Genomic DNA, 14,801 nt, shown 5'->3' on the forward strand with positions numbered 1-14,801 from the left:
AGCCCTACAAAAAACCCCCCAAAACTATAAGTACTTCTGAAGAGACCCTAACGTCCCAGCATGTGCAAATGCCTGATTGAACAGTGTTTCTTGAACTTGAGGCGGGAGTGGACCTGAATAACTGCCTGATTGGGCTAATGCTGTCTTTATGATGGTCTGAAATTCTCAGCTGCAGGCCATTGCATCTTCCCTGGAGAAGAACTGGCAAGTGGGTTGAGATGTACAAGGTGTAGGAGGGAACAATGTAAAGCTGAGGCAAGAGTTGGGATAGGAGTTCTTGGATTTAGATACTTGGCTAATGGAATTTGGGATGATTCTAGTGGAGCTTGGAAAAAATGTGAGCTAATTGATTGTGGGGTGCTGGGAGCATCTAGTAATTTGCCCACAATAGAGGAAAAGCCCTAGAAATGTGTAATGCTGAATAAGACCTAGGATCCAACAAAGTTCTAGGTGTTAAGATGCACAGGAAGTGCTCAGCACCCAGCAGCTCCTGTTTTGATGCTGGGATGTCAAAGGAGCTTGGCATTCAGTAGGGTGTGGGAGCAAACAAATGGGGAGAGTTTGCAGGGTAATGTGTCATTTATAAAGGCTGGTGCTGCGTCATATAGGTTATCTCCTCCAGTTGTTAATTCCTTGCTCTGTGATGTGAGCAAGGCTCCAGTTCAGCAAGGCATAAAGGAATCAGGTTTGTAGTCTGACTTCAGTGAAATATAAGCATATATACTTAATATTCATTGTGTGTGTTAATAGATTCTAGGGTTGGAAGGGACCTCAGTGGGCCTTCCAGTCTGAACCCCTGCCCCTGGCAGGCAAGAAAAGGCCACCAAACATGGGATCATGTAATCCCAGCCAGGTCCCTGTCCAGTCTCCTCTTGAAGACCCCCAAGGATGGGGCAAGCACCACCTCCCTTGGAAGCCCAGATCCTGGCAACCCTGACCATGATGAACTTTTTTCTAATGTCTAGTTGAAACCTACTCTCCAGTAGCTTATGGCCATTGTTCTTTGTTGTTCCAGGGGGTGCCCTGATAAACAGACCATCACCTACTTCCTGTTGCTCTCCTCTTATGAATTTGTACGCCGCCACAAGGCCCCCTCTCAGCCTTCTCTTGGAGAGGCTGAAGAGGTTAAGGTCCCTTAGCCTTTCCTCGTAGGGCCTTCCCTGCAGGCCTCCAATCAGACAAGTGGCTTTTTTTTGGACCCTCTCCAGGTTGTGCATATCCTGCTTGAACTGCGGCGTCCAGAACTGGACACAATACTCTAGCTGTGGCCTGACCGATGCCGCATAGAGGGAGAGGATCACCTCCTTGGACCTGTTTGTGAAGCACCTACAGATGCACAACAAGGTGCGATTTTTGGCTCTGCCAACTACTTCATCACATTGACAACTCGGATGTGTTAAGCCTTCTGGATTGGGGCCTGTTGTACAGTTGCAGCTCAACTATTGCATTAAATTCTGGGCATCTTACCAAATGCAGTAGGTGCAGTGTAGAGCAAGGAATACTGCTGGATATCAAGAGGGTCTGAGTTATGAGGACATATTAAAAGTGTTGATTATTCAAGTCAGGAAAAGTCTTGTATGGAATGTACATACAGCGCCTGCTGTAATGGGGCCCTGATCTTGACTGGGATTTCTAGGCATTACCGTTCTATAAACAATAGCCATATCATGTGTCAAAGAAACAAAGGCAGGGAAGAGGTTTAAGAGTCTGCAACTGCTTAATGCCCAAATAGCGGGAATAAAATATCTGTGACTTATTCCAAAAAGCCAAGAGATGGCATTAATGAATAGTGGTGGATCAGTTGCTTAGCAGTGTCAGGTGGATAAAAATAGAAAAAAATATTATTAAAGTACAAAACGAATCCAATTATTCTGGCAGCTGTTGAAACAAGTCTTGGCCGACAAGGGGAAAGGAATCACTTAGAGAGAGCTTCAGGCTGAGATGAGGAAAACTCTCTGACTTGAGATCTTTTAAATTGGAATAGTCTTTCTAGAGAAGCAGTTGGCCTATTCATGGGCTAGAACTTCTAATGCTAGACAAGAAGAGTCATCAGGAAATGCAATGGCAATAAGGGGCATGATGGGGCAGTTCTTCATTGGTGGAGAGCTAGATTGACAGCCCTCTTCAAGCTCTTATATTCTTTGGAATAACATAAGTGGAATAACACTCTTCATCTCTGGACACACAGCATCATCCATAGAGTTACTCCATAGAGTTTGACCTACAGTGTCAAATATGAACAAGGTAAAAAGTGCAAGAAATTTTGGGGGCTTCACCTCATCTGTTGTGGTTATATTACAAAGCTGTGGTCGTGTCCCAAAGAGCAGGGCAGTTCTCACAGCCATAGCAGCACTACAGGATCTTGGGTATTATACCTGCTGTATGTGTCATGTAGCCAGTAGTAAAAGCTTCTCACTTTACCATTCATCATCTTCCCAACAAAAAGATCCAGCTTTGCCTTGAGTGGATGCATTAACCCGCAAAACCCTAAGGTGCTGCATAGCAAAATCAGGTGAAGTCATTCAGATCTGCTCCTTCAGCTGCTTTAAATCCCCTCAATCTAAGCCCAGAGATGATCTCACCACAGTAGAAGCGCTTTTGGGTCAGTGAGGACTAAACCATTCCCTGTTGTTTGCCTACATAATCTGTTTTGAAAAGGCAGCCCTTGATGCTGTTTTTCCAATTAGTCCTGTTAGATGATTCTGGTAAGACAACAACTGGTCTAATTTAACAGGCAGACATTTCATTGAATTAGCAAGTGCATTGGAGAGTGAGACTGCAGGGTATGTGCCAGGGAGTTCACCAGTGCAGGAATGGAGGGGCCTGGATGACATCAGCTTCAGCTTACTTAATATTTTAATTGATAGCCTGTAATTAAGGGAAACATGAAAACAAAGGGCTCAACCCTGCCATCCCTTATTCTTGTGTTAATTGATGCAACTTAGCCTGAATGAAGATGGGGAGGGTGTAGTCTACGCAGAGTGGAAGGTTAACCTCTTACTAGGTCAACATAGACCAGATAACGTGGCCTTGTGCAAAAGTACAGTCAGGCTGGCACATGATTAGGCTCCACACAGGGTCAGGACAGTGGACTGGATCACATCTGTGAAACAACCCCATGCAGGATCCAGCTTATGGATCAACTCCATGCTGCTAGTCTGGCCTGTAGAGCTGGAGCCACCACTAGCCTAGGACTGGGGTGTCAAATATACGGCCTGCAGGCCAAATGTGTCCCACAGAGCTTTGCCATCTGTGAGTGGGCATGGAGCCCTCCACCAAAATCTGAGGTATGGGTCCACATTGGGGACATGTTAGTGGCAGGGAGCAAGTGATGGCTGCATCTAGATTTAACCCATGAAGAATTCTTATGGTCCAGATCCAGCCCAGGGGGCTGGGTGAGTTTGCCAACCCTCTTTTAGAGGTTATGGCACTAGACTGGGACTTGGGAAATCAGAGTCCTGTTTCTGGCTCTCGGGATTAGTTAGTACCAGACTTTCAAGGCTCAGAACCCCTGACTGGAGCCAGGTTTGCAAAGTGCTTGGCTCTGAGCAGCTCCCTGTGATGCTACAAAGAGAATTTATTGATTGATTGATTTGAGGAGGGCAGCACCCTATGAGCTTATCTTGCTTGAAAGATCTGGTGCTTAATTTCTCTTTGCATTTGTTTTCCAGATAGGAAGAATATATCCTTTGTGATCTACTTTTGCAAGTTGCTGAGGGAAGGGGACTGTTTCTTGCTCTATGCAAGTACAGTACTTAATACAGTGGACCCCTCTTCCCCACCTGGGGCCTTCAGCAGCTATGCCAGTAATACTAAGATCTACCTCCCATACCTTCTCACTACCTTCCACATCAGTGTATAGTTGGAGTGTGAGATGTTATTGCTCTTACCAGTTGTTGCTGCAAATATGTATCAACTGTAGTGATTATGTCCCCTTAAAAATAAGGCCATCGTCTACTCCCTGTCTCTTGCAGACAACTGGCAGAGGCTGAGCAAGCAGTACTGATCAATGACCCTCCACCTCACTTCTCTTGCACATTGTTTGTGTTCTGTTTGCTGTATTATAACAGCTGCAGTGGGGGAGGTTTATGAATGATGCATTATAGAATTAAATGGTGATGTAAATAATTTCACTCAGCTTCATTGCCAGAGACTGCCAACCAATTTAACTTGCCAGCCTACAGCTTGAATGTCAACCAGTTTTCACTGCATCTATTTGGGGTCTACCAAGCAGTGGGGGAGGACTTTTTTGGTTTTTCCCCACTCCTTCTTACTCAACCTGGGCAAGAAATTACTCAATAGAGTGAGTAGCACATCTCTGTAGGGGAAGCTATATGCAATGGCAATAAGCTAATTAGAAGCCTGCTCCTACACTTTTAAAACCAGTGGGAATTTCACCATTGACTTCAGTGGAGTTGGGCAGAGCCCAAAAGAGAAAATCTGGAGATGGATTAATTGCCCCTTTTGCTATCACTGTATTTCTTCTGGAGTCTGCGTAGGAAGGATTGACTGTATTTTCTTGCATATCACATGCCCCCAAATAAAATGCAACCCTTGTTTTTGGAAGGCAGAACATGAAAAAGTAGATTTTTGCAGTCTTTGCTTATGACAAAGTAAGTCCTCCTGGAAACAGTGTGCACCATCTCAGGAAACAATCTGACTGAGCCAGCAGGAACTTCCCGGCATGTCAGAACAGCAAGAAGACTAGGCTTGGCCCTAGCCCTTGCAAAGGCAGTAGTAAAACTGTTACTTTTTTATTGTAAGTAGTTCTTTATATAAGTTCCTGTAAATAATAAAGCATTTTCACACTGCAGGCCTCATCAAAACACTACAGACTGCATGCAGCAGCCCACTTGCCCTAAGCCAGCTCAGTTGCTACCTCAGGTACAAGCTACAGTGCTCAGCCAATAGCTATGGCTGTGAGGCCCCTGCCACATGTTATGCTTAAGACGTGAGCGACACATTCAAACAATTGTGTTCAATTACACAAAAAATGTAATAATTAATAAGTTTGTGGCTGGTTCCTATCACACCATGAATTAAATGTGTGGCCAGGTGCACCCCTGTGGCTGGGAGCCTTGTTAGCTGATGGGGCTTCCAGCCACGGGGGTGCACCATGTGCTCCTGCAGCTGGGAGGCCTGTCAGCTGACCAGAGCTCCCAGCTGTGGGGCACATCATGCCCCTGAACCTGGGAGTTCAGCAGCTGGTGGGGCTTCCAGCTGTAGGGGCCCACCCCTGCAGCTGAGCGACTTATCAGCTGATACTGCTGTTGCGTAAGAAGATACAGTTTTGGGATTTTCTAGTGGGACCAGTTTGGCATCATGCATTTCTCAATGATAGGGGCATGACCCAGGGGACTAATTTTCTGAGTCCAAGGCACTTCAGAAAAGTTAAAGTAATGGTTATTACTGGATTTACTCACATACCAAATATACCTTTCCCCTCAAAATCACTCCTCCAAAATTAGTGCATATCTTAAGCAGAGAAGCTGATTTTCCTTTGCTGGAATAGAAACACGGAGGAATATTAGAACATAACTACTTGCTTCTGGCTGCCACTTGTGTGTAGCCCCAGCAAGCAGAAGGGGCAGAATTCTGTGTTAACCCACTGGCCCCTGCCAGACATGAAGGTAAAGTTACAACAATTACTGGACTAGATGTCTGAGGCCATTGATCATGTGGAATGTTGACTTCCACCTGGAGGAGGCTGCTAACTCGCTTTCAGCCCAGGTCAGCAGTTAACCATCTAGGGCTGTTCTTAGATTAAAAAAACTTTAGAATCTGTCCAGTTTCCCCATGAAAGATGCTAAAGTCCTAAAAATCTTTGCTGATTTTTTACTTCTTTCTTGGCAGTCTCAGTGGAGAGGTCAGTGACTGAAACCTGAGTTCTTGCCTGCAGATCTGATACCCCCATGTCAGATTGGGGCATGTTGATGATGAGAAGCTTGCCTGTGCCACATGCATCCTGCGGAGAGACAAAAAACTCTAGGAAGCAGGGTTGTCAATCCAACAGTTTTCCAAGCAAAGTTCATCATTGCATTGGGAGGAAAGAGTGGGAAATTCTTCCCCTTCAGTTGAGCAAGGGGAGCAAATCAAAGCGTGTCCAGTGCAGCAGGAACCCTAACTGCTCATAGAGAATATCTTTTGTAGAGGTCTATTTGCGGCAGCACTGACTTGTGTCAGTTTTGCTGGTTCCTGCAGCAAGTATGCTGGAAAAAACTTTGAAAAACTGAGCCAGGTGCTGAGTCAAAGGCTTTTCACAGAGTAAAAAATAGCTCCAATAAACCAGGTGTTCAAGGGGAAAGGGACTTTTGGTTCATGTGATATTATGAAAGGTGGTGCAGTAGCCACGTTAGGTGCTAAGAGTAAAATACTCGCGTGCTCCCCCTGCCCTGCATGTAACATGTAAAAAGCATTGCAGGGTATTGTGAGATCATTAGATGAGGCACTCTCTATATATTCCCATATGGCAGAAGCCATACTGTTCTCTCAGCACTCTATTCCTTCCACATGGGACAGAACAATTAAGGACAATTGGGGGAAAATATTAATTTGAGCAGTCATGTATTGAATGGGATGGAGGAGCTCAAAGTTGGTATGTGAAGAGACAGGGACTTGTATTCCTTTTTCAGTCGCGTGGGTACATTTGCTGGCTTGGACAGAAACTCTACCAGACAACAGAGCATGATGTGGCCCCCCAGGGTTTTATCCAGATTCTCCTCCTGCTCCATGCACATGTGTAAGATTTATGATGTCTTTAATTATTCATCCCCTTGTTTTTAAGTGTTGCTGGAGTTTTGCACATTATGTGATAAGGAAGTGATGAAAATGCGCTTAGCAGCCTGGACTGGGTTTTTTTGTTTGTTTTTGTTGTTGTTTTGTTGTTTTGTTTTGTTTTTTAAACAAAGCTGTATTCTCTGGAGTTGTAATAACTTAGAGAGTCTCCCACTGACTTATACTGATGCTTGTTTTTGGTCTATGTTAGAGAGGCCCTGATCCTGCTCACTCATACTTGTGGACATATGCTGGATATTATTCCCCTCCCTCCCTACCATGCACCAGCTTTCAGGATCTGGGCCTGAGATTGTCACCCAGCAGCTGCAGGACTATCATGTAGGGTGCTCACGGTTTAGCACTACAGGAAGGACAAAGACTGGCACCCAAGGGGCTTCTTGCTGTCTGCTGCACTGTGGGTGGGATGATTCTTTGTCCCCAGGGAGAGGGGGTGAGAATGGGGGGATGGATTCATCTGGGAGAGAGGAAGGCAGAAGGGACGCATGTGGGAATAGACTCAGTGAAGCCCAGGATAAGCCTATGGGTGGGGAAAGAGGGGAGCATGGGAGGGGATTTGCAAGGCGGGGAGGGAGAAATACAAACAACTTGGAAATCAGTACATGGAATTGTGAACTCCTAACATCTGTGCGCTTCTTGGTCCTGCCAAGGAGCCTTTGATTAGTTTAGGATCCAGGATGAGAGGATATCTGAGGGGAAGGAGGGCTACACAGTACATCACATTTGTTCCATGTCACAGTCACGATGGTTGGGTTTCTGTCACCACTCTGCAAGCTTCCAGGGTGCTGGCATTGGAGGGTCTGGATGTTTTTTTTTCCTGGCTTTGCTACAAATCTGTTAGGCAATACAGCAAACTAACTTTTGTACCACTCCCCCACCCCCTAGCTAAAATGCAGATAGTTTCAGGCAAGGATTTTTGTGGGGGTTATCTTTTATTAGACCAACTGCAGGGTTGGAATAGACAAGTTTTCAAGTACAAAGCATTCTTCAGGTCATAATGCATCTGGGCACTCTTAAGGGGCAATGTTGGAAGACTGAGGACATTAATAACCCTAAAGCAGGGGTTGTCGACTGGGGGTATGTGTCCCCCCGTGGGTACTTGAGAAGGCCCTAGGGGATACATGCAGGCCGGTAGGGATGGAGCACTGCAGTCCACCAGCCCATGCCATTGCCTCAGGAGCAAGGGGGTGGGCAAGGGTGAGGGCAGCAGTGCCCTTCTGCAGACCACACAGATGCCTCCCCACCGGCTGGACACCAGGGGCTGGGAGGGGGGGCAATGAAGCTAGCACCATCACCACCACCTTGTGCTGCTGCCGCTTCATGTCCAGCTGCCAGGGGTACACTTATAAAAACGTTGAAAACCCCTGCCTTAAAGCATTTTGAGACTCTTGGGTGGAAGATTCTGTATAAAGGTGAACATTATCATTGGTGACAGAGCTGAATCCATTTCATTCCAGACACAGATGTATGCAGATAGCTGAGTAGCAATGGTGAAAACAATTGAGAAAATTTGAGGAAGAGGCTTATAATCGGCAGAGTTTGGATGTCTATCTGTATGGAAGGCTGTTTCATTGTTGCCATGTTGGATCATTTTATGCCTGCTTTGTGTTCTTGTGAACAACTACATGAGGTCAAGACAAAAGTGAACTAGGGCCAAATAGGGGGGAACTCATTATTAAGTTCTTTTGGCTATGATCAAGAGTAAAATTTCAACTAATCTACTGGGAGAAACTCTCTTCCCTTAGTGAAAGGAAGGACTCCATTGATAGAACCAGCCTTTTTCCATTTTATTATGACATCAAAGACCCTGAGGAGTAAACCATGAGCTCTTGATGAATATTAGTGATGATATTACCTAATATCATATGAGCTTGAGATACAGGGTGGCTGATGCACACAATCTGTGTCCCTGTTTGCACTGTGTCCTGAACCTTGCTAATGGGCTGCATTTTGCAGTCTGACACAGCAGTCCTAAAACTGCAAAGCTACAGGGGATCTCAAGAGATCATCTAGTCTAGCACCCTGCACTGAGATGGGAACAAGTATATGTAAATCACTGGTCATAGGCTGAAACTAGAATGTGAGTGACACAATATGAGTGTAGTATCAGGATTATCTTCTGATTTCTTTCTTCCTTTATGATACAGTAATTTCACATCCTTTACATAAGTAATGATTTTCACAGCATTAATCACACTGCTTGCTAGTTTTATAGGATTATAAAATAACAGTGAAAGTACTTTGTTCCTATTTAACCAGCTCCTGAAAAATCCTGGGAGGGTGGTGAAAGTCTGTATATTAAGGGATCTCTGATGAAAATTTAAAACATTCCTCCATGGATCAGACGCTGCTCTTTGATAAATATAATAAAAATGGATGTAACTTCATATAAAAGTCAGTTTGCTGAAGGCAAGTGAATATGCCACAGGCATGGCATTGCAACTATCCATCCTTTCAGCAGACATGGCTAGCAAATAGCCTTCAACTATAGTGACAATTTGCATTTACACAGGATGGCTTTAAATGCAAGGAACTTTGGGATTAACTTTAGTTAATCAACAATGATTTAAAACTGCATACCAAAACCCAGCTGGAAGCACCCTAATGCGTATATGCACCTAGAAGGCAGAAGCTTATTGTAACCTTCATTGTCTTTGTGCCCCTATCTCTTGTCATTTGCTGTGATTTGTTTTATATCCAAATTAGAGTTAACCCTTATTCACATAACTGATTCTAGTCGTTCAAGGAACTACAGTACTTAAGCAAATTCTGGGTTGCTGGCAGAGAGCAGAGTGGCAGAAGTGGGTCTGTAAGCATTCTGAGGCTGTCTCTTCTATGGGTTTGCTCAACATTGAGCATGTCCTGGGCTCTGTTTGTATTTTCCAAGCACCAGTGTGCTAATTTCTTGACACTCATTAGGTGTCCAAATAACAGTATTCTTGTTTTACTAATGGAGAAACAGAATCACCACTGGATTACAGTGGTGGAAACCCCTAATGCTCAGATACATACTCTTCTCGCTTAAACCAGCAGTTTTTTAACTTTTTAGACCCACGGTACCCCTCAGAAAATGTCAGCTCTTGGCTTTCACTCATTTTTTGACTGAGGAAAATAATAAAGCAATTCTGTTGCAAACAGAGCAGACTGCAACAGGTCAGAATGCTTTTAACGCTATGGAGTCCTGCTTTTAAATCTCTGGGTTTATCTTGTGATTTGTGTGTAGGTGGTTGCTTGGCTAACAGTGTTAATATTGCATGGCACCCCATGGCACATTTAGGAGGCTCTCACAGTGCTGCAGGGTGCCACAGCAACCTGGTTTGAGAATCACTGCACTAGACTCTTTCCTGTGATGGCAAAAGCACTTGGTTTGTAGCACCAGTTCAGTTCAGGTCCCCAAAAGGAGTCTGCTTATTGCAAAATGCAGGGCTAAATTCAGATTTTTCCCTGTAACAAATTTAGAATAACTAAACTGATCTAGCTAGTGTTACTCTGTTTTCATGCTGGTCTAATTAAGACTGAATCTGACCATAGCTGCCTTTTTTTACTGTTGCCTTCCTTCAGATTTACCTTGAATACCATATCGCTGGTGAAACCATATGAGATGTTTCACCCTCCTTTGACAGGTTTCAGAATAGAGCAGTGATTTTCAACCAGGGTACTGCAACATGCTTAAGGGTGCAGTAGGGTGTGTGCATCCAGCTGGAAGCTAGATCTGATCCTGCATCTTATGGTGGGGGTGGGTATCATGGAGCTGTTCATGGTAGGGAGAGGCTGGCTGAGCCAGCCTGGCCTGAACTGGGTAGCACTGGCATGGTGGGGTCTGGGGAGAAGGAGCCAGTGCTAAAACAAACAGCTTGAGAAGCAGTTGCTGCAGAGTGAGTAGGAGCGGGCAAAGACCCAGGGCTGCAGGACCAGACTGGGACTGTGTGTGGAACTGGTGCTCAGAACCACATCCTTGCTGGGGCACTGGGCAGCTCCCAAAGTCTGTTCTCTGCTTCTCCCCCTCAGACCTTCCCTCTCACCCACTGCCTCCAGCTTCTCAAGTAATCTCCAGTAGCCAGCCCCTGTGAAGAGGGCTTTGCTTAATGTCCTACAGCAAGTGTCTCCCTTCCTGAATTGTTTGGATGAAAGACCTGCAGCTGCCAAAGTGAGAGGGGACAGCTGCTTCCCTGCTAAGGAAAGGAATTTTTAGTTTCTTATAAGTGTACTGCAAACCTTGGTTCCTATCCTGTAGTCCACTGGTGCTCAACTTCCAGCCTGTGTGCCAGGTCTAGCCTGGGAAGCTGTGTCACTTGGCTTGCAGGGCTCCCCACAGGTCCAGGAATTTGTCAGTGGAGGGGAAGAGGCAATTAACGTTGTCACCACCCTGCTGGATCATACCAGCATATATGAGGCCAGGGCTGGAGCAGCAGGCCCAATTGGGAGTGTGCAGGGCTGGGGTGCAATCCAGTGCACACAGGGCTGGGATGGTGGGCCCAATCAGGCCCATGTAGGGCTGGGGCAGCAGGCACAATCTAGCATATGCAGATGGGCCTTATCTGGCACAGAGTTGAGGCCACATACCAGATCATGCCCGTGCACTGATCTCACACTGGATTGGACCGATTGACTGTTCCTATGCACCAAATCTAACCTGTGAACTGACCCTGCACAGCTAATCCAGCCCACAGTTTAGATGGGTTGGACATTGTTGTTGCAGTCGGACCATTGTACCCATATAACTATGGAGCTGTGACCCTGAAGGTTTATTTTCTGGCTTCTTGCTTACCCATAACTTCTCACGTGTAATATTTCTTTAACATTAGTGTTTCTGCTTTGTTTCCATGTTCTTAATTTAAAAAAAGTTAAAAAAAAATCCTTTAGAGATCAAAGGTAAAGGAATTTTTTTTTAAAGTGTTAATGCCCTTACATAAAATATCATTACTTATATTTGTTATAATGTTTCAAAATGGGTCACCATCTAATTCAGAAAAAATATGAAGGAGTACCTTGAGTCTATTAATGTTGAGAACTGCTGGTTTAGGGAGACCAAGGATTGAGTCTGTTAAAGCAATTCTTGCGACTAAGATTTCTCATCCTTACTGTGAACTGTGTTGGTGGTGTTTGAAAAGAAAATGAAAACTGGCAAACTCAGGTCGGTCACAAACCAGCATCTGTGACTCCTTCATTTTGGTTTTCTAAGGTTGGAAAGACCAACATCAACTCCAGTGGACGCTGTGGCTATGTCCACTCTTATCTGTCTCGGCTGCTGGAATTTCACAGCTGCTACTGCATAGCCATCAGCGTGCTTGCCTCTCTGCTTCTAGTGGCTGTTTGTAGCTCCACTACCGCAGGTCTGCCAACAATGTGCAAAATGCTCTTGTATGTCTTCAGCTGGCTGATGATTTAATCTTGGTGGTGGAGGTAATGCAACACTGCCAGCAGTGTGGAGAACTGTGCTGCTACAGAAGGGCTTGGAGGGTTTTGTACTCTGTCCCTAACTCAAAAGTCTGTCTCTTTTCAACTGAGTACTAAAGCATGTGGTAAATCTCTTTGAAGTCACCCTAAAAGTAGGGCCTATTTCTTTGACTTCTTGAAAATACTGTCACAGCAGCTTTGCAGCTCACTGTATTTTGTGTGTATGTCACTGTAAGTATTTTAAATAGTGAACAAAGCCAGGGTCCCAACTCAGAGTGCAAAATGTAAATTGTACATGAGATGATGGACTTCTGTGTGAGAGAAAAAGCAAGGGATAAAGGGATGGCTGGGAGATTGGAATGCATGGAACAAGGTTATAGAGGTGGCTTGGTCATACAGTGCACAGCAGGTTAGCTCCTAGTTTTGTGGGGCTTTTCATGTGAGAGTATTGTGTGAAAGAACAAGAATTCTGCCTGCCTTTTCTGATGCTTTCATCAGCTGCACTGACAGTGCTGGCTGCTGGCAAAAACTCTTATCGACTTGCAAAGTGTGCAAATTTGATATGGAAGTCATTGAAGGAGAATAAATATAGAACGTCAAGATGTTGCTAATTTACAGAGTCACTTTTCAGACCATAACTTCACATTGGAAAGTGACATCAATTAAAAAAGATGCATCTCTGCACCAAAAGGCCATGCATGTCTGTCTAGAAGAGTTTGATACAGCAACTACCTGCACTAAGGATTGTTTGTCTGCCTCTGTTCACTTGCCATGTGGGAAACCATGATCCTATTGTATCGTTATTCTAATTACTTCACAAAGCACAAGCCCCAAATATGGTAACTCTCAACCTTTTTAGACTAGAGACACCCCTCAGAAAATGCCAGCTCTCGGTTTTCATTCAATTTTTGGCTACACAAAAATCATAAAGCAATATTTTCTTTTGCAGAGAACTCAAAAAGACCATGACAGGTCAGAATTTTGTTAACATTGTGGATTTATATTTGAAATCTCAGGGTTTATGTTGTGAATCCTGTTTACATCCCTAATAGTGCTAACACTATGTGGCACCTTGAAAGGGTCTTAAAGCACCCCAGAGCACCCTGGTTGAGAATCACTGCATCTAGAAAGTTAATCTGAATAAGGATGTCCATCTTTAACATCTTGAACTCTGAAGTATCTGCTCTTGGAATGCTACTTCTGGTGAGGAACAGAGCAAAATTCAGTAGCTGTCAGTAAATTGAAAAGACAGCTCAAGAGGATTTTTTTAAAAGGTTATTCAGTTGGAAAAAATGGGAAATGGGATTGTCCCACACAGAATTTTACCAGGACATCTTTTCTCTTAAAAAAGAAAAGCATGGCTACTTGTCATGGGATCAGCTAGGAGCTGCTCAGTAAATGGGATGGGAAGTGAAGGTGGCTGTAAAGGTCAGCTCTGTGTTTTAGAGACCACAGATGGACACTGGTCTGGTCCTTGACTTACGTTGGAGCTGCCCAAAGGCTGCTTTTATTTGCATGTTGTTTGCCATGGTCCTAGGACCTGTGCCAGCACCTGGGAATAGTTGTCCACATCCCTTCTGCCACGGGTAGGAGATCCAATAGTGCTCCTAGGTTTTCTCTGTTCTACATGGTAATATCCCATATGCAAAGGGAATCCCCAAATGCCCTCTAGTGCTGTTAAAAAGCCAGCTCAAAGCAGTTGGAATAGCTGGTCCCTGGAACCTGATCCCTGGAGTCCCTTTCCTCTACCACTAGGTTTGTTTGTGACCTTCAGTTAATTCCCTTGCCTCAGTTTCCCCATCTGTAAAATAGGAAGATAATGATGATACCCACTGTTTATAAAGTGCTTTGAGATCACTGGGTGGAAGCTCCTCTGGGTGTGCAAAGTCATGCTTTTCAGTGGTTGAAACAAAACCATCTCCTTATCTACTGTATACATGCGGATCTCAATGACAAAAACATGGTGCAAGGTTAGCTGCACACAAAAGTAACACTTCTGCAAACAGTTGCCATTGAGAACAAACGGTCCGAGGCATTGATCTATTGTATACTTTATTTTGGCTTAGCACTGCAATCAGACTCTTCTTAAGGAGGATGTCTGTCCGTCTGTGTCTGTGTTTAACTGTTGGAACCAAAGTAATACAGCAGAAATGGTATTTTTTCTCCTCTGGCATTCCAACAAAGTGTAATCCTTTCCATCAAAGGTGCCTTTTCATTCCAAAAGCCTCCATTCATATTTAGTCACGGATACATTATCTAATCAAAAGATCTATCCAAATGCATCTGTACCCTGTATTGATTGACCTACATAACTTAGCAAGACAATTTTACATGTCTTTCAGTTCAGTTAAGAAGAGTATTATTATATAATACAGTGATGCACAAACAAGGTGAGGGTGCCATATTCAACTTTGAAAGCTTCTTTTCTTGCCCCGTAGTTGTTTTGCTCTCTGTACCTGAACATACCCAGGGGGCTCCATTTTTGTCTTTAGAATAGATTTTAAGAGAATGTCAGTGATGCTCCAAAGCACATAGGGTCTTTGTTCGTGTGTACTTGTCCCCTTGCAGCCCTGTCGATGTGTCTGGCTGGAGGCGCTCCCCCAAAGGAGAGA

General features: G+C 44.5%; 1 protein-coding gene across 3 annotated transcripts in view; it reads left to right on the plus strand.

The window, feature by feature from the left end:
• The window catches only part of LOC132243292 (protein FAM163A-like), an 83,920-nt gene that overhangs the window by 36,239 nt on the left and 32,880 nt on the right, over nucleotides 1–14,801 (plus strand). For 2 of the 3 annotated variants that reach the window (XM_019500234.2, XM_059728364.1), the window contains exon 1: nucleotides 1,226–1,344. The exons of the other annotated variant lie outside the window; for it this stretch is intronic. The gene's annotated coding sequence lies outside the window, so the exon portion shown is untranslated. Of the gene's footprint in view, nucleotides 1–1,225; nucleotides 1,345–14,801 lie in introns of those variants that run through there. 3 annotated transcript variants of the gene reach the window in all.

Source organism: Alligator mississippiensis, chromosome 5, assembly GCF_030867095.1.
Source record: "Alligator mississippiensis isolate rAllMis1 chromosome 5, rAllMis1, whole genome shotgun sequence".
Lineage (NCBI taxonomy): Eukaryota > Metazoa > Chordata > Crocodylia > Alligatoridae > Alligator > Alligator mississippiensis.